This window comes from Pseudophryne corroboree, chromosome 4 (assembly GCF_028390025.1).
Source record: "Pseudophryne corroboree isolate aPseCor3 chromosome 4, aPseCor3.hap2, whole genome shotgun sequence".
Classification (NCBI taxonomy): Eukaryota; Metazoa; Chordata; class Amphibia; order Anura; family Myobatrachidae; genus Pseudophryne; species Pseudophryne corroboree.
In genome coordinates, this window is record NC_086447.1 from 250075690 (window position 1) to 250100758 (window position 25069).

Here is a 25069-nt window from a genome sequence, read left to right on the forward strand (position 1 = left end):
GAAGATGATGTTCATTAAAATGAATTATAATCAATTCCTCCGCGGAGACATTGACCAGCAGCAATTGCCTCCACAAAGTACACAGGGAGCTGAGATGGTGGATTCCAGTGGGGACGAATTGATAATCTGTGAGGAGGGGGATGTACACGGTGATATATCGGAGGGTGATGATGAGGTGGACATCTTGCCTCTGTAGAGCCAGTTTGTGCAAGGAGAGATTAATTGCTTCTTTTTTGGGGGGGGGTCCAAACCAACCCGTCATATCAGTCACAGTCGTGTGGCAGACCCTGTCACTGAAATGATGGGTTGGTTAAAGTGTGCATGTCCTATTTTGTTTATACAACATAAGGGTGGGTGGGAGGGCCCAAGGACAATTCCATCTTGCACCTCTTTTTTCTTTTCTTTTTCTTTGCATCATGTGCTGATTGGGGAGGGTTTTTTGGAAGGGACATCCTGCGTGACACTGCAGTGCCACTCCTAAATGGGCCCGGTGTTTGTGTCGGCCACTAGGGTCGCTAATCTTACTCACACAGTCAGCTACCTCATTGCGCCTCTTTTTTTCTTTGCGTCATGTGCTGTTTGGGGAGGGTTTTTTGGAAGGGACATCCTGCGTGACACTGCAGTGCCACTCCTAGATGGGCCCGGTGTTTGTGTCGGCCACTAGGGTCGCTAATCTTACTCACACAGCTACCTCATTGCGCCTCTTTTTTTCTTTGCGTCATGTGCTGTTTGGGGAGGGTTTTTTGGAAGGGACATCCTGCGTGACACTGCAGTGCCACTCCTAGATGGGCCCGGTGTTTGTGTCGGCCACTAGGGTCGCTAATCTTACTCACACAGCTACCTCATTGCGCCTCTTTTTTTCTTTGCGTCATGTGCTGTTTGGGGAGGGTTTTTTGGAAGGGCCATCCTGCGTGACACTGCAGTGCCACTCCTAGATGGGCCCGGTGTTTGTGTCGGCCACTAGGGTCGCTAATCTTACTCACACAGCTACCTCATTGCGCCTCTTTTTTTCTTTGCGTCATGTGCTGTTTGGGGAGGGTTTTTTGGAAGGGACATCCTGCGTGACACTGCAGTGCCACTCCTAGATGGGCCCGGTGTTTGTGTCGGCCACTAGGGTCGCTTATCTTACTCACACAGCGACCTCGGTGCAAATTTTAGGACTAAAAATAATATTGTGAGGTGTGAGGTATTCAGAATAGACTGAAAATGAGTGTAAATTATGGTTTTTGAGGTTAATAATACTTTGGGATCAAAATGACCCCCAAATTCTATGATTTAAGCTGTTTTTTAGTGTTTTTTGAAAAAAACACCCGAATCCAAAACACACCCGAATCCGACAAAAAAAATTCGGTGAGGTTTTGCCAAAACGCGTTCGAACCCAAAACACGGCCGCGGAACCGAACCCAAAACCAAAACACAAAACCCGAAAAATTTCAGGCGCTCATCTCTACTAGCTAGTTCATCTCACATGTCAATGACATCTCACATAAGCCAAAATCTCACATAAGCCAAAATCGTAAGCATACATAGTCCATATCTCAAGAAAAGTTAGTCAAAATCTGTCCTATCTGGGCTCCGGGGAGTTCAAGGGAAATCGCAAGTAAAAATCGAACATAGCAAGGATCTCACCGTGTGTATACACCCTTAGTCAAATTTTTACCTATTTGTGAAGTGTATTTTTTGTCTTTTTTTGCCCTGTATATGCTCCAGAACCAAGAGTATATAAGAATGAGCAGTGCCTGAAGAAGTATTATTAAGCTATAACATGGCGTTCTCATACAGCCATGGCATCAGAGTTGGCTGGAAGCCTAAATAAAGATGTTTTTGGATGCATATTTGACACAAGGGAAAGAGCTGGTGCAAGTGCTCAATCATGATGATAATGTGTTAGAGGCATCACTAGGGAGTGTGGCACTGCACCGTTCCAGGAGGTGACACCAAAATGCCGTCTCCTCCACCAGGGGGTGACCGGAAGCTGGGTGCTGCACTATGACATTAAGGTGCAAAGCCCGGCTCCCTGATTGCTTCCCATGAGGCCATGCCCCCTTACAGTAAGGGCACAACCTCTTTTTAGGGACCGGGGGGGTGATGGGGGATGTTAGCAGCATTGCAGAGCCGGCGCTACCCGCTCAGCAAGGGGATACAGTGCAGGGAGGCGCCTGGCTGAAGAGGCGCTCTCCCTGCTCTGCTTTCCTGTTGTGGCGGCCGTTGCTCCAGTAAAACTGAATGATGGGTAGCGGTGCCGACAGCACGTAGCGCAGCTCCTCGCGTCAAGTCCTTCCAGCGGAAACAGCTCTGTCTTGTCTCTACTGACTGCTGTGGCTGCGTTTCGAGCTGCTGCACATGCGCGGCAGCTCCTCAGTCAGAGAACTCTCGCTGAGATCTCTGCTTTTCATATGAGACGGCTAAAGGGAAGCTGCTGTGCAATGACTAGCAGCATATGCCCGTTCAGTACTGTCTCACACTGGCCGGGATTTATCTGCTGTCACCAACCTCCTCCTCCCCTGTCCGGACTCAGAGCGTAGCAGCTCCAAGCTGATATCGGGCAGCAGCCGGGGGTGCACTACTGAACTAAAATGCACCAGGAATATCAGTGGAGGTTTTCACAGAGCTCCAGGCATGGGTGGTCTTCAGGTTGCCGACTGTCGGGATCCCGGCGCACAGTATACTGGCGCCGGAATCCCGAAAGCCGGCATACCAACAGTTTTTCACCCTTGTGGAGGTTCCATGTTGGTATGCCAGCGGTCGGGCTTCCGGCGCCGGTATGCTGGTTGCCGGGAGCCCGGCCGCCGGCATACCATACCACACCCCCAGGTACTATATAGCCATCTCTGCTTGTAGGATGTGTTATACACAGACCTAGCTATATATTCATCTATATAGTATAAATGCACACACAAATATTTTTCTATACTATTTCTTTATATATATATATATATATATATATATATATATATATATATATATAAATATATAAAATATCCAACCAACCAGGAGACCGGTACTCCACTCCTTTAAACAATTTGGCCAGGTGTCCTCTGCATGGTATTCCCTAGGTAAATAGCTCAAAGGGGACAGAGGCATTTATTGGACTTGTAATAAATTCAACCGTAAACAAAGTCATATTTTGTTTACGGTTGAATTTATTACAAGTCCAATGAATGCCTCTGTTCTCATTGAGCTATCTACTTATGGAAAATCCATGCAGAGGACACCTCTTTCTCTCTCTCTCTCTCTCTCTCTCTCTCTCTTTATATATATATATATATATATATATATATATATTAGCAGATTAACGCAGCACTTGTGGGACTTGTAAAGTAAAGAATCACATCACCAAATTGTGGTCCGTTTAACGTTTCAGTCCACGGGGACTGAAACGTTGAGCAGACCACATTTTGGGTGTGAGGTTCTTTTCAGGTCCCTTGATATCTTGATATATAGAAATCAAGACATACAAATCTGCGTTTGCCCCTGCTGCTCCTCCCAGCAGCACCTGTGACAGTGGCGCTGGCAGTTTGAAGTGGCAGCTCTTCAGACTCCAATCCATCGCTGATCTGCTGTGTAAATAACACATTCCCCCCTCTTTCCGTTCCTCCTATGTAAAGGGCACTACAACCGTGTACATTAGATGTGGCACACTACTACTGTGGGCGTTAGGTATGTCACTACTACTGTGGGCATCATGTGTGGCACTACTACTGTGAGCATTATGTATAAGTGGGACTATTGTGTAGCGTAAGGTGTATAAGGGGCATTACTGTATGACCTAACGTGACAAAGGGGCACTACTATGTGGTGTAATATGAATCAGGGGCACTGCGTGTGGTGCAATATGAATAAGAATGCTACTGTGTGGTGTAATTTGAATTGGGGGTGTACTATTGTGTGGCCATGCCCCTTCCTTGTGAGACCACACCCCTATTTGCGGCACCTCCCTTTTGTACATATGGGAGGGCGCAAATTTATTATTTGCAGGGGGGCGCCAAACACCATAGCACCGGCCCTGACTGAGTGTCCCCGACCTTGGTGCCTTCACCGATTATAGTGGTAGTCTGCTTGCAAACATGCATACTGCTCTATGGGGGTCATTCCGAGTTGTTCTCTAGCTAGCTGCTTTTAGCAGCATTGCACACGCTAGGCCGCCGCCTTCTGGGAGTGTATCTTAGCTTAGCAGAATAGTGAACAAAAGAGTAGCAGAATTGCGATTAAATAATTCTTAGCAGTTTCTGAGTAGCTCGAGACTTACTCCTACACTGCGATCAGCTCAGCCCGTTTCGTTCCTGGTTTGACGTCACAAACACGCTCTGCGTTCGGCCAGCCACTCCCCCGTTTCTCCAGACACTCCCGCGTTTTATCCTGGCACGCCTGCGTTTTTCACACACTCCCAGAAAACGGTCAGTTTCCGCCCAGAAACACCCACTTCCTGTCAATCACACTCCGATCACTTAAACGATGAAAAATTTTCGTTCGGACGTGAGTAAATCTGCTAAGTTTTGTACTAAAATACTTAGCGCATGCACACTGCGTACCATGCGCATGCGCATTTTTGCCTTAATCGCTCCGTTGCGAAAATCATCAACGAGCGAACAACTCGGAATGACCCCCTGTATACGGGTGACATTCGGCATACAGTATTTTTTTTTCTGTGCAAACGAAGTGGGAGCATCTGCAAATAAGTTTTACATGTATTATGGCGGTCAGAATTCTGAATTTTGACTGTTTTATTTTTACTTTTATTAAAGTTTTTGCACAGTATATATTGGCAGTGTGTTGTTACAGTATGTGTACATTTTTACAGCAAGCAAAGGGAATGTATTGTGATGTGCTGTTAAGCCTTTTAAATATAGAAATATTTAATATGGCCTTTACCTAAGTTAATGTCAGGATGACATGGAGCTGTAGAAAGAGATGTTATTTACTGTGGGTAGGAAAAGGGCCAAGAGAGACGCTGCCAGGCTCCAATATTTCTTATGCAGCAATTTACTTCTAATGGACAACTGTTTACAGGTTTAAACAAACAGCAATTTTACTGATCTTATTGCAGTCTACTTGGCATAAAGTCTCATTTCCTGAGCTCTGGGGGCTTTAAAATGATGATCACTCTCCCAGTGTGTCAGTGACGTAACTACATTTTTCTCCATAAAAGCCAAAATATTTTTCCCCCCCCACCCCCCATCAATTGCCATTAGAAAAGTGGCAAATATGCCCCCCAAAAGGGCTTGGCCTCGCTAAAAGGGGGATGGTTTCCCTGCAAGGGGCGTGGTACTGCAGGTAAAGACTACCTTATACCCCAGTTTTGCAACCTACACACCCAGACATTGGGCGTCACAGAAAAAAAAAAATATTCTGATTCATGCCCCTTACATTATTTGTCATTTTTCCTCCTTATAGAAATGCCCCTTACACATTATGTCACACACTGCAATGGCCCTTAAACATTATGCTGCACACCGTAAGCCCATTACACAATATGCCACACACCGGAATGCCCCTCACACATTATGCCACACCGTAATGCCTGTGACACATTATGACACACACCGCAATACCTGTTATACATTATGCCACATGCTGTAATTCATGTGCCACACACCACAATGCCCCTGATACATTATACTACATACCGCAATGCCCATGATACAGTATACCACACACCGTAATGCCTGTGACACATTATGTCACACACCGCTATGTCCTTGATACATTATGCCACACACCTCAATGCCCATTACACATGATGCCACACAGTAAGGCTTCTAATCACTTTTAAATTACCTGCTCATTGCCAGGGGTTTCAGTCTCTTGGTTCCATGCTTGTTGCCAAGGGTTTTTATGCACTGGGTGTCATGCTCATTGCCTGGGGTAATGCTCGTTGTCAGGGGTTTCATGTGCTGGGTGTCATGTTCATTGCCAGGGGATTTTGCTTATTGCCAGGGGTTCAAGTGCTGGGTGTCATGCTCGTTGCCAAGGGGTAATGCTTGTTGCAAGGGTTTCATGCGCTGAGTGTCATGCTCATTGCCAGGGGGTAATTCTCATTTCCTGGTATTTCAGGCGCTGGGTGTAATGCTTGTTGCCAGGAGTTTCATATGCCTGGTTTTCATGCTCATTGCCAAGGGTGTAAGGCTGCACTGGAGGGGTTTCATGTACTGGGTGTGTAATGCTTTTTGCCAAGGGGTTTTCATGCTCGTTGCCATGGTTGTAAGGCTGCCGCAGCCACCAGCGCTATGGGAAATGTAATAGAAGCTGTTTGTATGCTGGAGACTGCAGAGAGACGCAACCACTGGAAAATGTAAATTCATAATGGTCGCAATTTACCGATCATCAATGGTCTGATATCTCGACCGTCGATGTTTAAATGTTGTCCATAAAAAATTTGTAAAGATATATATATATATATATATATATTTTGAATAAAATCATGTTTGATATGTAGATATTCTTAAGCTAATTCAATCATTTAAAAAAAAAAAAACTTTCTGAGCGGTTTTTGGAATAAATATTAGCCCGTTAAGTGGTTAAGTAGTGTCTGTAGTATTTCTGTATGAGACTGAGTTAAAGTCAAACATTCTAAACATTGAAAAGTATTAAGATATGAAATTATAAAAACATGTAGCCATGTTTGGAATTACTGATGAAAAACTGTTGTATATAAACTGTAGTACATTCCCTTGTTTAGAAATAGTAATAGAAATATTTTACCTATTATTTCTCTTATGTCCTAGAGGATGCTGGGGTCCACATTAGTACCATGGGGTATAGACGGGTCCCTTGGGAGCCATGGGCACTTTAAGAGTTTAATAGTGTGGGCTGACTCCTCCCTTTATGCCCCTCCTACCAGACTCAGTTTAGAAAATGTGCCGGTGGAGCCGGTAACAGCTAGGAGAGCTCCTAGGAGTTTTTCTGGTTTTATTGTTTTTTTAAGATGTTAGGTACAGGGAGGCTGCTGGCAACAGCTCCCCTGCTTCGTAGGACTTAGGGGGGAGTAGAAACCAACTCTAGAAGTTAATGGTTCTCTATCTCCACTGACAGGACACTGAGTTCCTGAGAGTGCTGATCTCAAGCCCACGAGGCGACCGCTCACTCCGGCAGCATGGCCGTCACCCCCTAACAGAGCCAGAAGATAGAAGAGTGGTGAGTATGATGCCGTCAACACTGGAAGCGAGTTGCCGGTAGGAATGGCAGCACAAGGGTGGGAGCGCAGCTCTGACAGGCTGCACTCTGGAAGGCTCAGCGGCACTTGGTGTACGGTGCTGTGAGGGGCACCCTGGACCAGCGCAACATACCCTACACTGGTCACATATACTAACAGGCGCTAATCCCACTGTTAGCAGCAAAATCACCTCAGGCCAGTATAATCTGTGAAAGCGGGAAGACGCGCCAGAACAGGTGGCGGGGCTTCTCCTCAGAGCGGATCCAGCACTTACCAGTGCCATTTTCTCCCTGCAGATCACACTGAAGAGACGATGACAGGGAGCGCTGCCCTCCACATAGCTCCAGCATACCTCTGCGGTACCAGGGTGTTATAGACAGGGGAAGAGACTGTTATCATAGCTGTTTAATCCTATTAAGGTTATTCAGTTCAGCGCCAGACGTTTTCTTGTATTAACTGGGGAAAACTGTGTCTGCATTTTCGTGTGTGTGTGTGTGTGTGTGTGTGTGTGTGTGTGTGTGTGTGTGTGTGTGTTTATATATCTCACATAAGCATGTGTATCTTGTGCTGCAGAGTATATATCTTCTCCCGAAGAGTCTATTCCATGTACTCAGGAATGCCAGGTTCTTCCTCAGCTTTCTGAATCTGAACCCCCATGGGTGGATTATATTAGGGACATGATATCCCAGATCTCGTCTCGGATAGCTCAAAATGAGACTGACACAGGTTTTGAGAAAGTCTGTTGAGGTTTTGTCGTATTCAGCTCCCACTACCTCATCTAAAGCCCCCATTATATACCCAAAGAAGCGTGCTCTTGCCCAGAGGGGGCGGTGATGGGGATATACAGGGGAGAGATGCATCCCTTGCTTAGGGGGTGCAACTCGTGATTGAGGCTATTAGTGACATTTTACACATTACTGATAAGGTACCTGAGCAGGTAGAGGAGGCTTACTTTACAGACAATAAGAAAACCTCCCTTACTTTTCCTGCTCTAAGGAATTAAACGCATTGTTTGAAAAATCCTGTGAAAACCCGGAGAAAAAATTCCAGATCCCAAAAAGGGTTCTCATTGCTTTTCCTTTCCCTGAGGAGGACAGGAAAAAGTGGGAAATCCTGCCTGTAGTAGACGCTTCTGTATCTAGGTTGTCTAGATACACATATGTACATCACATACAGGATTCTGCAGGTTTCATGGTGGAGGCCATGAAGGACCTTGGCCATCTTAATTCGAGGGCTTCTTCCATGGCTGTTTCGGCATGCAGAGGATTATGTCTGTGCCAATGGTCTGCGGATGCAGAGTCCAAGAAAAGTGTGGAGAACCTACCCTTCACAGGTCAGGCCCTGTTTGGGGAAGCATTAGATGCGTGGATCTCCACGGCTACACCGCCAACTAGGAAATCTTATCCTACATCTACATTGCAGTCCTTTCAGATCGCGAAAGTTGAAAAGTCAAAAACCCCTTCCACTTTCATCAGCGGAGGTTGGGGGAAATCCAGAAAACCTGCACCAATAGGTTCCCAGGAACAGAAACCTGGTTCTGCTTCCTCAAAATCCTCAGCATGATGGTGGACCTCCAAGCCTGGAGATCGGCAGATGGGAGCAAGACTAAGAAATTTCAGTCATGTCTGGGCGTTATCATGCCTGGACCGCTGGGTACAAGATATTGTTACCCAGGGGTACAGACTGGTGTTTCAAGAACTCCCACTTCACAGATTTTTCAAATCAGGCTTACCAGCTTTGCTGACAGAAAGTGCTATCCTACAGGAAGCCATTCAAAAATTGCTAAAGTCAAATGTCATTTTTCCAGTTCCACCTCACCTCACAAACAAGGGTTATTACTCATACCTGTTTGTGGTACCGTAAACGGATGGTTCGGTTAGGCCAATATTGAACCTAAAGTCATTGAACCCTTATTTGAGGGAATTCAAATTCAAGATGGAGTCTCTGAAAGCGGTGGTACTAATGTAGACCCCAGCATCCTCTAGGGCACAAGAGAAATTAGGATTTTAATTACCTACCAGTAAATCCTTTTCTCATAGTCCGTAGAGGATGCTGGGCGCCCGCCCAGCGCTTTGTTTACATGCAATTGTCACTTGGTTAAGTACTGCGTTGTTACTTGGTTAAGTACTGCATTGTTACTTAGTTAAGTACTGTTGTTCAGCCGTTACTGAATTGTTTCAAGCTGGTTGGCTTGGCTTTCTGTTGTTATGTGTGAGCTGGTGTGAATCTCAACACTATCTGTGTATTTAGTTCTCTAGAAGTGTGTCCGTCTCCTCGGGCACAGTTTCTAGATTAAGTCTGGTTGGAGGGGCATAGAGGGAGGAGCCAGCTCACACTATTAAACTCTTAAAGTGCCCATGGCTCTCAAGGGACCCGTCTATACTCCAGGGTACTAATGTGGACCCCAGCATCCTCTACGGACTACGAGAAAAGGATTTACCAGTAGGTAATTAAAATCCTATTTTTATTAATATTTGTTTTGTCATGAATTCTAGGTAGAGTTTTGGGGCTGACTTTGTTTATATATTTGGTCTTCATTTTTACATGGCATCATTATGACTCACTTGGACAGTGCATGTGAAAGCCTGTCTATCTGATGTATATTAAATCCCTTCTGTATATAAAATGTGTATATTTCGCAATAAAGTAAAATTTATGTAGACAACCTGGTATATGTTGGAAATATGTGTGTACAGGTTTAAAGATGTAGCAGAGTTTCTATATACACCAGCGGTATATACACCAGCGGATGCCTTACAACTGTGAACAGCCCAGAATCTTAACCAGAGGAGTGGTTTTACTAAAGATAACACAAAGCAAAAGGTAGTATTCATACAGCAGCGCTCAAGTGGTAAAATAGATGGTTTTGAGAAACATGCATAAAGGGATTATGGTCCTCATTCCGAATTGATCGCTCGCTAGCTGCTTTTAGCAGCAGTGCACACGCTAGGTCTCCGCCCTCTGGGAGTGTATCTTAGCTTAGCATAAGTGCGAACAAAGGTTAGCAGAACTGCTCGTAAAAATTTTCATGCAGTTTCTGAGCAGCTCCAAACCAACTCCTACCTTGCGATTACTTCACTCAGTTTAGTCCCTGCTTTGCGTCACAAACAAGCCCTGCATTCAGCCAGCCACTCCCCTGTTTCCCCAGGCACGCCTGCGTTTTTACCTGTCATGCCTGCGTTTTTTAGCACACTCCCTGAAAACGGTCAGTTACCACCCAGAAACACCCACTTCCTGTCAATCACTCACCGATCAACAAAGCGACAGAAAAGCATCGCTCGACCTTGTGTAAAAGTGCATAGTTTTGTGTGAAAGTACTTCGCGCGCGCGTACTGCGGCCCATATGCATGCGCAGAAATGGCGCTTTTTCACCTAATCGCCATGCTGCGACCGAAAGCAGCTAGCGATCAACTCGGAATGAGGGCCTATAAACATATATAATCACCATAAATAAGTCTGAGGAGCCTTTGTGTTTTGCAATAACCTCTGATCCTCCTTATTTTCTTGTAGTGGATCTAAAATAAGATAGACCCACTCCATCCAATGCACTTTACAGCACACTGGTTTAGATGGGTATAGAGAAAAGCAAACAGTAGTGCAGTATTCCTTTAAAATTGGAACAATTTAATTCACATAATGCACTACAATACACAGATGTAAAACAAAGCATGACCAAAAATCCCAGTGGCAAACTGCTCGGCTTAAGGATCCTTCCTGTTGATCTCAAGATGTAGCAAACGAGACTTTGGACCATAGATCCGGAGGCAGGAGTCCAATCAGGTCCGACCTCAGCGTTGCCAGTCACTTAGAATGGGGGATAAAGTAGTGTTCATGGAACAGCAGTGTTCATGGATAATGGCATTGCAGTCTTTGGAGCTAAAGAGTAGATGTCCATCTCCCACTATGTCATTGATACACAGTAATAGTACTAGTGGCCATATCTGTAAGAGAATGGAGCATAATCCTGGGAGGAGCCATACTGCAGTCCGCCGAGTCATGCTCTCCACTTCTAACACACATATGCATGGGAATCAAACCTTGGGTAGTTGTTTAGTCACAGCCTTGGGCAGCACAGTCCAAGAAGCAAGTGTGCATTCACTTCCCAGTAGAGCAAAGCCAATAGTATACTTTCCTGTCCACCATTAACATTACCTGGAACAACTGAGGGTTTCTGCAGTAAGGTTATAGCACAGTAGATCTGGTGAACCGGACTAGAATGAGAAAGGCTAAAGTCCATTGATCCCCTTAGCATTGGACATTGAGCTGTAAGGGGGTTTGGGATATGTATACCCCCTTTTGAATGTTATATAGGCTTAGTCAAAAGCACCAACGGTTTTATCTGCTGCATACTGTAGCTCAAAATTTCTCGCTACAATCCAAGCGAGAATCTCAAGTATCCTTATACGTTTGTTGGTTCCAGTGCGTATACTTGCCCTATCACTAACCCTAACCACTACACCTTACCCTAACTCTCCCTCTAGTGCCTAACCCTCAATATAGTGCCTAACCTTTACCCTCACTGTAGTGCCTAACCATAATCCTTCCTCAAGTGCCTAACCATAACTCTCCCCCTAGTTCCTAACCATAACCCTCCCTCTAGTGCAAAACCCTAACATCCCCTCACTGCTGCCTAACCCCAACCTCCCCCCACTGCTGCCTAACCCTAATCTCCTCCTAGTGCCTAATGCTAACTCATCTCAAAGCCTAACCCTAATGTCAGCATTCTAATAATTACGGAATTACACATGACAACATTATGATTATGTCAACATGTTGCCTGTTGACAGTTTACCAATGTCGATATCATAAATGCTGACATTGTAGTGTGGACATTATGAATGAAAATGGAGAATGAATGGAGAAACAGCTCCGGAAACCATGAGGAAGGACTATACTTGTCTAAAACGCATTAACCTTAACTATCTCCCCGCTTTACCATCCCGCTGAGGCCGCCATCTTTACCTGGCATCGAGTTGCTGTGCTTGATCCCGGTTTCCGGAGCCGTTTCTCCAGGGTGCTCTTAACCATCTGGGCGTTTCCAGGACTCTTTGACCGGTTGCTGTTTATGCCTATGGGGATGTTTACGTGTTTTTATCTCGTCTGTCTATTGTAAGTGCGGTGTACAAATAATTTGTGTGATTTTAAAAGGATAATTGCACTATTGCACTTTTTCTTTTTGTACCCCTTTATGGGCTTTAGAGCCCTTATCTATATAAAAAGGGGAAACAATCTGTTACAGGTGTTGAAAGGTTGTTTCTGGACTCCTACTGATGTTTTAAGAAATCCTTATAACACATGTAATATGCCTGAAATATGGTACTGCAATTGTTTATTATTCACCTATTGGGTGTATATTTGTGGAACTGGTTCTTATTGGATCGCTTTTATTCTGTATTTCAACTCTTTTCTATAAAAGTGTAGTAGTAACTTGCAACAGGCCCTTTATACATTCCTCCATGTTGTCTCTGTGGCTGGATTGGAAATGGAATCTGGCTTCCCAGATTCCAACAATAACATCACGTGTGATTCTACCACCTCCAGGATTATGTTCACAAATAATTTCTGTTTAATTGTTATGATGATAAATGAGATACAAATAAACATAAGTTTGTCTCTAGCTCTAATCCAACATGAAATCTTTGTCTACAAAATTGGTCAGCTTTTCCAGCAAAAATTACCCTGTCCACAATAAACACAATAAACCCTATGCTCCTCCCCAGCTATATCCGGATCTACAAATGACAGATCAATATATTTTTGCTTCAGTCTGATAGCACCCACATCCCCTAAATAAAGTTGATTAGGACAAGTGCTCTGTTCTTCCTGTCTGTAAATCTACTAGGTACACACTATACAATTATTGTGCCAATTTGCCAATAATCGAGTGCTCAGTCTGTTTTATTGTATAGCGTATATGAACAATTGTCACAAACATGGTCACAAACATGCTCCTTTGATTATTGGATAGGTCAACCAAGACAGAAAATGTCAGCCTCAGTCTTCCAATATCGTGCAATATGTGGGCACTCTCAATAATTTGACCATATTTCCTACGTATTTCCATGACTACGTCATCCTCCTTGTGCGGTGTGGCTGAAAATAGGTCACTAAAAAGTGTGTAAGAAATTGGGAGCCTGCGGGAACACATACACACACATACACACATTACTAAAAAGTGTGCTTGACCAAATTTTCAATCAATTCAGCTTTTTAAAAACTAAATGAGCTTTTTAAAAATGCCATAATATGAAAAAGATAGATCACAGAAGACAGCGTGCATCAATGTAAGCCAATATATAATACAAGTAAATATATATTTATGTTAAAAACAAATGCTATTAACTCATTTAATAAGACATGGCACATTAAGCACTCAGTATTGTACTCTACAATAAATAAAAACTTTAACATTAATTCTCAGAATAATAGTGATGTGTAATCCAGAGGAAGAGGGAGATAGAGTCAGTTCATTCATTCTCCTTGTACACTTCAATAAACAATATCTTCTGTTTATATAATGCACAGCTCTTCACTGCAAATGAGGCTTGACAGTCCTAGGGTTAAGCAGTCGCTGTCATATCATCTATTGCAAAATAAAAGGCTGTCACAGTAATAGGAAAAAGCAAACATACACTTTTATTTGGATGCATTGTAAATTGTGTAGAGTTTACTGACCCATTCTAGCTGACCAGAGTATACTGTATACTACTAGGATATTTCATATCAGCTCTTTTCTGTAACATTAGGCTTCCCACTCTCACTTTCTGGCATCACTCGTAGCTATCAGAATACAGCAATTAATCAAAGAAAATGAAAGAGGGTTCATAGCATGTTATTAGGCACAACAGCTGTTGTAAAATACGGTTTATAAGCAGCATACTTAAGACATTTTTACTTACATTACATTAGCAATTTCAAAATCCGGCCATCAACTACAGAAAATGGATCCTTAAACGGCCTGATGACAGAAGACATATAAATCTTCCAATTTCCCCAACCCCAGGACTCCTGATTTAATACTACACTGACATTTCATGGGCCAGAAAGATTCATATTATGATTTTGTTGAGTGCAATGGTAAAATGTAGATTTATTTTAATAATTGTATTCATTTAGCTTCTTTGGAAATGCACTTTGATCCCTGAACTAAGCAGGAGTGCCCTCATTTGAAAAAGGGGACTCTCCTCTTCCAATATAGGATTTTCCCATTTAACTAGTGGTTTGAGATCTGAGCTAATGTTATTTATTGCCTGTTGATAAGACTTATTAAACAGTAGTGAATTTTTTCTCCCAAATTAGGAGTGCTCTGAGTGTTTTGGCGGATAGAGGCTCTAAAAAAACCTCTTCCTATCACTGCTATTTCCATGCCTGCTGCCTAGGGGGCATATGTATGTTGCAACATGTGGCACACTCCTAAAAAAACAAATCTAACCCATTGTGCATTGTATTGGGTTTTCTTGTAACCCCTCAGCTGTGGACATGTAGGCTGCAGGTAAGCAACATCCTTTCAGCAATACCTGCATGTTACGGGTCATTATTTAATGTCTTGCATTATAACACATTAATATTCAATTTAATAACTGCTTATCTGGTATTACACATTATGTGTAGAAATGTACGTGAAAATGTTTAATACAGTAAATGTATCTAGAAAGAAATATCTGTAATGAATCCTGATGCTCTAGTGTCGACTGGAGCCCATACAGGCGTCTTATGCTGCTGTTCTGGTTTTTTCCGTTCACTGGTATGTCGAAAATCCTCCCTCCTCCCTAGAGGTCAGTATATATCTGTTGAATCCTGCAGTTCTCAGCTACCACACCCATGGCAGAAGGCACCACTGGCAGTCCCCAAAACTGCTCTGTTGTTATGGCTTAGCATTAAGATCCGGGTCTAAGAACTGGAAAGGAAACATGATCAAGATAGGTTCACCATGACAAGGAATGGTTAGAGTCAACTGGGTCTGCTCTCTGTTAAGTCAGAATCAGTAAGTAAGTAAGTAAGTCAGAGCTAGAACATCAGGGTAGCGGTATTTATTTATTTATTACAAGTTATTTATATCATTCACACATCAGTTCCTGCCCAGTGCTCTCCAGAAAATACCTGTCCATTCACATCAGTTCCTGCCAAGTGCTCTCCAGAAAATACCTATCCATTCACATCAGTTCCTGCCAAGTGCTCTCCAGAAAATACCTGTCCATTCACATCAGTTCCTGCCAAGTGCTCTCCAGAAAATACCTATCCATTCACATCAGTTCCTGCCAAGTGCTCTCCAGAAAATACCTGTCCATTCACATCAGTTCCTGCCAAGTGGTGCTTACATTCTATATTCCCTATCACATATACACACACATACACATTAGGGTTATTTTTTTGTCGGAAACAACCTACCAGTATTTTTACCAGAGAACCCAGAGGAAACCACAAAAGCACTTGGAGAAACTCTGCAGTTAGGACCATGGTGGGAATCAAATCCAAGACATCAGTGCTGTAAGGCAGTAATGCTAACCATTGCACCAACCATGCTGCACAAATGATCTGGGCACAAGATAAAGACAAGTAGATGTTCAACAGCAAGAATAGCTCAGTCAGTAAAATGGCTTATTTAATAGGCAGAAACCCTGAGTTCAAATCCTGACAATACTCCCCTCCCTCTATGAAACTCTCTGAATGTTCAGATGAAGAAATGATCCAGTTAATCTATATCAGCCAGATCTTCCATATAATTTCCAATGAGCTAGATATCTTGGAACATCAAGTTAAAATCCACAGAAGAAAATAGTGCAAGCATTTCAGAAGGGTTCACTACGGCTGGCCGGCGGTCGGGCTCCCGGCGACCAGCATCCCGGCGCCGGGAGTCCGACCGCCGGCTTTCCGGCAGCTTGGCGAGCGCAACTGAGCCCCTTGCGGGCTCGCTGCGCTCGCCACGCTACGCGCGCCACACTATTTTATTCTCCCTCTATGGGGGTCGTGGACCCCCACGAGGGAAAATAAGTGTCGGTATGCCGGCTGTCGGGCTCCCGGCGCTGGTATACTGAGCGCCGGGAGCCCGACCGCCGGCAAACAGAAGACCACCCTTTCAGAAGAATAAGCAAATCCTTAGAAACTCTGGTTCATAAAATGTAATTTTATATAAAATGGTATTTTTAGTATTACGTTACGGATGGGGTTCAGAAAACATTCTAAAATCCAGGTTGTTATGAAATTAGTTATAACATTAAAGTGAAAGTAGAATAAAGTCCACTTGATGGTTTAGCAGCACAATGGTTTAGCAGTACACATAAATGCCAGATTTCTGTGATCAGACTGTCAGTAGAAAGTACCAAAACTGATATAAAAAGAGTCTTATGCAGAATAAAGTTCTTGCACCCAGGGAATCATTTGCAGTGAGTTGTATAACAGCTGTGAAGCAGGAGAAAAGTCTCTTATGTATCACAATCACAATAATAGAAGTAAACAAAGCCAATAAACCACTGAACTTCCTTCCCATTCTTAGGGACAGACCACTTAACAACAACAGTCTTCCTGGGATATATGCTCAGACTATCTGAATACATAACATACTAAACCACAAATTTTGTATTTAGCAAAGATTTAGATTCTGGAGGCTTTCAATCACAGAGGGTAATTCAGAGTTGATCACAGCAGCAAATTTGTTAGCAGTTGGGAAAAACCATGGGGGTCATTCCGAGTTGATCGCTAGCTGCCGTTGTTTGCTGCGTAGCGATCAGTGAAAAAAATTGGCTAATCTGCGCATGCGTATGCACCACAATGCGCACGCACGTCGTACAGGTACAAACTCCTTTGTGGTTTTGCACTGGTTCTAGCGATGATTCCAAACGCATAGCCGATCGCAAGGAGATTGACATGAAGTGGGCGTTTCTGGGTGACAACTGACCATTTTCAGGGAGTGTTTGGCAAAATGCAGGCGTGGCTGAAAAATGCAGGCGTGGCTAGGCGTTCGCTGGGCGGATGTATGATGTCAAAATCCGTCCCTCCGTCGTTAGAATCAACGCACACGAAGAGTAACTACAGGGCTGGTCTTGTTTTGCACAAAAAGATTTTGCAGGTGCTCTGCTGCACAAGCGTTCACACTACTGCAAAGCGAAAATACACTCCCCAGTGGGCGGTGACAATGCGTTTGCACGGCTGCTAAAAACTGCTACAGAGAGATCAACTCGGAATGATCCCCCATGTGCACTGCAGGTGGGCAGATATAACGTGTGCAGAGAGAGTTAGATTTGGGTGGGGTGTGTTCAAACTGAAATCTAAATTGCAGTGTAAAAATAAGCAGCCAGTATTTACCCTACACAGAAACAAAATAACCCAACCAGATCTAACTCTCTCTGCAAATGTTATATCTGCCCCACCTGCACTGCACAAGGTTTTGGCCAACTGCCAACAAATTTGCTGCTGCGATCAAATCTGAATTACACCCATAGTGTAGTGTATTCTTCAAGGTTAGTAGAATAAATAAGAATGTAATCAATATTCTTTATGCAACTACAAATTAGTATCATAGAGCTCTTAAAATATAAATAAAGATTAAAAAGTTGCATAGTCATTACACACACCAAAAGGTATTACCAAATTCTCAAAATGGTGAAGAAAATATCTGCGCCCTCTCAATGAAGGAGCTAGGTGAATTTAATAGTTGTGGCTTCTGCCTTTTTAAAGGGAGGAGAGGGTTCCAGAACTTCTCGTGGTGACTTTGGCATAGGAAAGGTCCATTTATAGTGCAGGTGTTTGAACCAGCTGCAAATAACTTTTATATACATTTGAAACCATTTATAAGAAGTGGAATTGACTCTTTCTATTGGTAGAACCTGCATCCAAAACACCTTCTTTATTACAAATACTAAAAATGTCTATATCTGATCTTGTCAGCTATTTTCCACTTGTACATCCTTCTTTGAGGTTCAACAAAAACTTTGCCTTTTGTAGTCTCTTAAGCACAATTTGAATTAAAAGTGCTGGTAAGTAATGGTTTTTGACAGTAATTAACTTATCTCCCTATATTGAGTACAGCGTGTAGGGTAGATTACTTCTTATTAAAAAACAATAGAGATGCATCTGTAACAGAAGTGGAATGTAAAATGTATCCCTTAAAAAATTCATTAAGGTATTCTTGCATGACCTTTAATCTCTATCAGAAAGAAAATACTGGGCGTCGCCATGACGGTCTGTACCAGGTGACTGATGCACCACCAATGGGAGACAAGTATTCCACCACATGATGCCTGTGTCCAATCACCAGTGAGTAGGGGTATAGCCCTTGCCGTGTCCTGATTGTTGTGCTCCTCGTTGCTGTATTTATTCCAGAATACTGTGATACCAGTGCAGTTGTTTCTAGGCTGCACTGCCTGTTCCAGTCTGGTTCAGAGTATCCTCCAATTTTAGTCTGGTTCAGAGTAAGCCTCTGGTTCTAATCCGGTTCAGAGTAATCCTCCAGTTCCAGTCCGATTCAGAGCAATCCTCCAGTTCCAGTCCGGTTTTGGTGTAATTATACAGTTCCAGTCCTATTCAGAGTGATCCTCTGGTTCCAGTTCGGTTCATAGTATCCTTCGGTTCCAGTCCATTCCAAAAGCTTCCTTGGTTCCTGACCATTGAGGAAATAATCCAGTTCAAGCCTGGTTGTAGTCTACTGATGGCTCCTTCATCAAACTGCACTATTGTGCTTCAGTACCTACTTGCAGAGGTTCGCTTTAGACTCCAGCTGTTCTACTTGTGCCTTTGTTTGCCAGCAGCCAGTCCACATTACCTACAGTATCTTCACACTCAGGGGCAGATGTATTAAGCCTGGAGAAGTGATAAAGCAGTGATAAGTGCAAGATGATAACGCACCAGCCTATCAGCCCCAATATGTAAATTGACAGTTAGGATCTGATTGGCTGGTTCGTTATCACCTTCCACTTATCACTGCTTTATCACTTCTCCAGGCTTAATGCATCTGCCCCTCAGTGCATTCCGTGTTCCATAGAGAGTATCTATGAGCAGGAACTATATTTGGCCATCCAGTTTTTAGTCTAGCACTTCAGACTTCACATATGCCCGTGATTCAAATCTGAGTTCACAAACAAACACAAATGTGACACTATGCATGACCTCTATGCATCTCTATTTTTCATTAATACAGAGTGATTTACTAATAAAGTCAACTTTTATGCATCAGAAGAGGCGCTAGATGTGACTAATGATCAGGCTTTAAACTGTGGGCCAGGGTTTTTTGCTCACTCCAAAAGTTTCTAATCTCTCTTTCACACAAATAGTTTGATCAATCCAAATATATTGTTGGATAAATGCATCAAGAACACCAGGGGTCTCAACTCTGGGCAGGTCATCATTCCCTTGTTAAGAAGGACTTGCCAGAATTTAATATTTTAGTAGATGAATTCCATGTGGTGTCAGCAAACCAATGTTGGAACACAGCAGTACACGTATTCACAGAGCATTTGTTCTGGCACAATTCATTGGGGTATATGCAATTGTGGTCGAATTCCCGAAATTGGCGAATTTCGGGTCATTTTCGACCAAAAAAAAAAATTCGCCTATGCAATGCAGTGCTTTCCGACCAAAAAACGGACTTTTAAAATTCGACTTTTTGAAATTCGACTTTTTGCAAATTCGACTTTTCTGCAATGATACAAGTGCTGCAATTCGACCAAAGCATATTCAATTCAAGTTTGGAAATTCGACAGCAGTGCTTTTAGACAGCAAATTCGTCATTTTCAATCCGCCACACTTTGGAGGGTGAAAACAAATAAAAAAATTTTAAACATGTTTTTTTTGGTGTTTTTTTTTGGGGAATAGCAGATCTATTTATATTAGAAGGGATTAGGTACTTTTTTTTTTTGGGGGGGAGGCACAAATATTATTTATATATTTTTTAAAATATTATTTTTATTTTTATTTTATTTTTATTGCTGGAACGGTAAAATCAGAAAAAAAAATGGCGTGCGGTCCCCCCTCCAAAGCATAACCAGCCTCGGGCTCATTGAGCTGGTCCTTGTTCTAAAAATGCGGGGAAAAAATTGACAGGGGATCCCCCGTATTTTTAAAACCAGCACCGGGCTCTGCGCCTGGTGCTGGTGCCAAAAATACGGGGGACAAAAAGAGTAGGGGTCCCCCGTATTTTTAACACCAGCATCGGGCTCCACTAGCTGGACAGATAATGCCACAGCCGGGGGTCACTTTTATGCCGTGCCCTGCGGCCGTGGCATCAAAAATCCAACTAGTCACCCCTGGCCGGGGTACCCTGGGGGAGTGGGGACCCCTTCAATCAAGGGGTCCCCCCCCCCAAGCCACCCAAGGGCCAGGGGTGAAGCCCGAGGCTGTCCCCCCCCCCATCCAATGGGCTGCGGATGGGGGGGCTGATAGCCTTTTGTGATAAAAAAAAGATATTGTTTTTTCCATTAGTACGACAAGTCCCAGCAAGCCTCCCCCGCAAGCTGGTACTTGGAGAACCACAAGTACCAGCATGCGGGAGAAAAGCGGGCCCGCTGGTACCTGTAGTACTACTGGGAAAAAAATACCCAAATAAAAACAGGACACACACACCGTCGACAGTAAAACTTTATTTCACACTACCGACACACACATACTTACCTATGTTCACACGCCGACATCGGTCCTCTTCTCCATGTAGAATCCACGGATACCTGAAAAGCAAAGTTCAATATACTCACCTCAGGGTCCAGAGATAAATCCACGTACTTGGCAAAAAAAGAAAACGCAAATACCCGCTCCAGAACGGACTGAAAGGGGTCCCATGCTGACACATGGGACACCTTTCCACGATTGAGACCTGTCAGTGACAGCTGTCACTGACAGGTCTCTAAGCCAATCAGGAAGCGCAACTTCGTTGCGCTCACCTGATTGGCTGATCGCTGTGACAGCGCATCGCACAGCTCCCTCCATTATATTCAATGGTGGGAACTTAGCGGCTAGCGGTGAGGTCACCCGCCGGTCAGCGGCTGACCGGCGGGTGACCCCACCGCTAGCCGCAATGTTCCCACCATTGAAAGTAATGGAGCGGCTTTGCGAGGCGCTGTCAGAGTACAGACGGCGTCCAGCCAATCAGGTGAGCGCCACGGCAGTAGCGCTTCCTGATTGGCTGAAGGGACATCAGTGACAGGAGTCACGTGATGTCCCGGCATTCGGGGAAAGGAGTCTAATGTGAAAACATTGGACCCCTTTCATTAGTCCGGTGGATCGTGTTCGGTTTGTTTTTTTACAAAGTACGTGGATTTACCTCTGGACCTGGACCTCTGGACGCTGGAAGGTGAGTATAATTTTTTGACAGGTACCCTCGGATCGTCGGAGATCGTTGCAGTCGGCGTGTCAACACAGGTAAGTATGTGTGTGTCGGCGTATGAAATAAAGTTTTACTATCAAGGTGTGTGTGTCCTGTTTTTATTTGGGTATTTTTTCCCCAGTAGTACTACAGGTACCAGCGGGCCCGTTTTTCTCCCGCATGCTGGTACTTGTGGTTCTCCAAGTACCAGCTTGCGGGGGAGGCTTGCTGGGACTTGTAGTACTAATGGAAAAAACAATATCTTTTTTTTTATCACAAAGGCTATCAGCCCCCCCATCCGCAGCCCATTGGATGGGGGGGGGACAGCCTCGGGCTTCACCCCTGGCCCTTGGGTGGCTGGGGGGGAGGGGACCCCTTGATTGAAGGGGTCCCCACTCCCCCAGGGTACCCCGGCCAGGGGTGACTAGTTGGATATTTGATGCCACGGCCGCAGGGCACGGCATAAAAGTGACCCCCGGCTGTGGCATTATCTGTCCAGCTAGTGGAGCCCGATGCTGGTGTTAAAAATACGGGGGACCCCTACTCTTTTTGTCCCCCGTATTTTTGGCACCAGCATCAGGCGCAGAGCCCGGTGCTGGTTTTAAAAATACGGGGGATCCCTGGCCGATTTTTCCCCTGCATTTTTAGAACCAGGACCAGCTCGATGAGCCCGAGGCTGGTTATGCTTTGGAGGGGGGACCCCACGCCATTTTTTTTTCGGGTTTTTCCCCGTTTTTTCCCGTTTTTTAAAATCGCGGCAAAATCCGCCAAATCGGCCGATTTTCGCCCGCGACTCTGGCGAATCCGTTTTTCATTGCATATGGTGAATTCCGGAAGCCACCTTCCGGAATTCACCTGGCGAATTTGGTCGAATTGAAAAAACGGCGATAATTGCCGCGAATTCGCCCGCTATTGCATATACCCCATTGAGTCTAGACTCAGCAATAGAACATCGATTATGGTTATAGGAAGGACTGTTGTAATGTTTGTATATACACTAGGAAAAGCTTCAGCCTACCTTTCCTATTTCCCCAATGCACCTGGCACTCTGACCTCCTCCGGATGCATGGGCAAGGCTGCAGTCTATATGCACTGATTTCTAATGTAGAATGCGCCCAGCACTACCGCAGCCATGGGCAAGATTCCTACAGGCAGGGGTACAAATGTTAGATTTTGAAACAAAGCTAATAAAAAAAATTGCCACAAAAAGCTGGCATCAGAGATATTTTGAGTTCCTCTGCATGCACCAAGGGGGTGATTCAGAGTTGATCGTAGATGTGCTACGACATGCGGGAGGATGCCCAGCACAGGGCAAGTCCGCCCCGCATGTTTGGCCCTAACCCCCCCCACCCCCGCACAGGTGCGAAAGCATCACAGGGCGGTGATGCTTTCGCACCCACTAAGTAGCTCCCTTCCTGCACTGGTAGGCGGCTACCCACCATGTTTTAGGTCGCAGCGGCTGCGTGTGACATCACGCAGCCACTGCGGCCCGCCCCAGCAATGGTCTGGACATGCCTGTGTTGTCCTGAAATGCCTGCGTTGTCCGGACCGCACCTCCCCATGGCATTCTAACGCCATTGGCACACCCCCTCCCGCTTCGCAACCGCCGCTGCCTGTCAATCAAGCAGGGGTGATCGCACCAGTGAGACGCTTTCGCATCAAAAGGCTCTGGCGTGCGATCGCTGCTGTTCGATCACCTATGAATTAGGCACTATGTACTTGTTTAAATGCACTTTGAAGTGAGTATATATAGCTGCACAGTACATAGTGTATGTCTATTTAAAATCAGAAGAATGAAAGCATTAACTTGTTTACCTGCTTTTCTCTCACATCACCCGCTATCTACCTACTTGATCATCAGCTTTTGCCTTACATGTTTCCATGCCCAACAGCTTTTACTTCACACACCTCACCCACCCACTTTTCTCATGCATGCCTGCACTGCCCATTGCTTTACTCTTACATAGACATTTGCCCACCAGATACTACCAAGGTAGGGATTGGCGCTGACGTGTGCTGTTAAACTACCAGCTGCTGAATAAATATGGCTAGTTAGACCCTAATAGACAAATAGAATAAGTTACAAAGAATCAGCGCTATAAGCTGGGTAAGATAATGAATCATTATCTTCCCAGCTTATAGCACATTTGCTCACCAGCTTTTGTCAAACATACCCCTCTGTTCACCAACATTTTCATCACCTGCTGATGTGGCCATCACCTTTTTTTGTCACATGACCCCCTATTCACTGCCTATTCCCTCACATGCCCCTCTGACCACTAGCTTTTCTCATGCAACCACCTCCCTGCCCACCACCCGTTCTCTCATATGCTGCTTGCCCACTAGATTTCCTCTAATATACACCTCTGTCCACCAGCTTTTCCTCTAACATCCCCTTCCCACCAGCATTTCTCTCACGACACCCTACCTACCAACTTTTACCTCACATGCCATCCATCTGACACCAGATTTTCTCTTATATGTCTCTCTTCCTTGTGTCATCCCTGTCTGCCGCTCCCCTTTAAGGGTGTAAGCCAAATATTCTCATGTGCTTTTTCTATTGCTTATTTATACGGTACCATTATCTCCTCCCAACTGCTAACAAGACACCAAACCTTTGGGTTCAATCAGTGCTGCATTTGTTAGTATTATACATGCATGAAAAAAGAAAACAATGTGCACAGGAGAGATTATTTTTATTACTATTGCAATAGATAAAACACCAATGTTTTAATTTATTTATATTAACATAAATATATTAATAATAATATTGGGGGTCCAAAATAAAGCAAAATATTAATTCAATCAGTTAAAGTATAGAGCTAGTTAAAAAACGTTACTCTGAAAATTAGATCAGAGTGATTTAACATCTTAAAGAAATGGTTCACGCTAAATACTTATTAATATATATCTTGACTTACATTGTGTTCTTTCTCCTGTTATTTTCAATAAATAAAATGTATAATGCAATGTGAGCACTTGTCTTTAATTAAAGATTTATAATGTGTCTGCTTCTCAGTTGTGATTTAAACCACTTGTTATGGGCCTTTTGTCAAAAGTTATGATGTATTCAATTATAAAATGCTTATCATTTACATAACTTTAGAGGGGACTAAAAATATGGATAAATATTAGAGATGAGCGGGTTCGGTTTCTCTGAATCCGAACCCGCCCGAACTTCATGTTTTTTTACACGGGTCCGAGCGACTCGGATCTTCCCGCCTTGCTCGGTTAACCCGAGCGCGCCCGAACGTCATCATCACGCTGTCGGATTCTCGCGAGGCTCGGATTCTATCGCGAGACTCGGATTCTATATAAGGAGCCGCGCGTCGCGGCCATTTTCACACGTGCATTGAGATTGATAGGGAGAGGACGTGGCTGGCGTCCTCTCCGTTTAGAAATTAAAATAGATAGGAGAGTGAGACACTTCATTTACTTACTGGAGCTTAGGAGGAGTTATACTAGTGACTGATGACCAGTGACCTGACCCACCAGTGCAGTTTTATAATTTATTATTATTTAATAATCCGTTCTGTTCTTGTTCTCTGCCTGAAAAAAACGATACACAGTGACTCAGTCACACTCTCACATACCATATCTGTGCTCAGCCCAGTGTGCTGCATCAT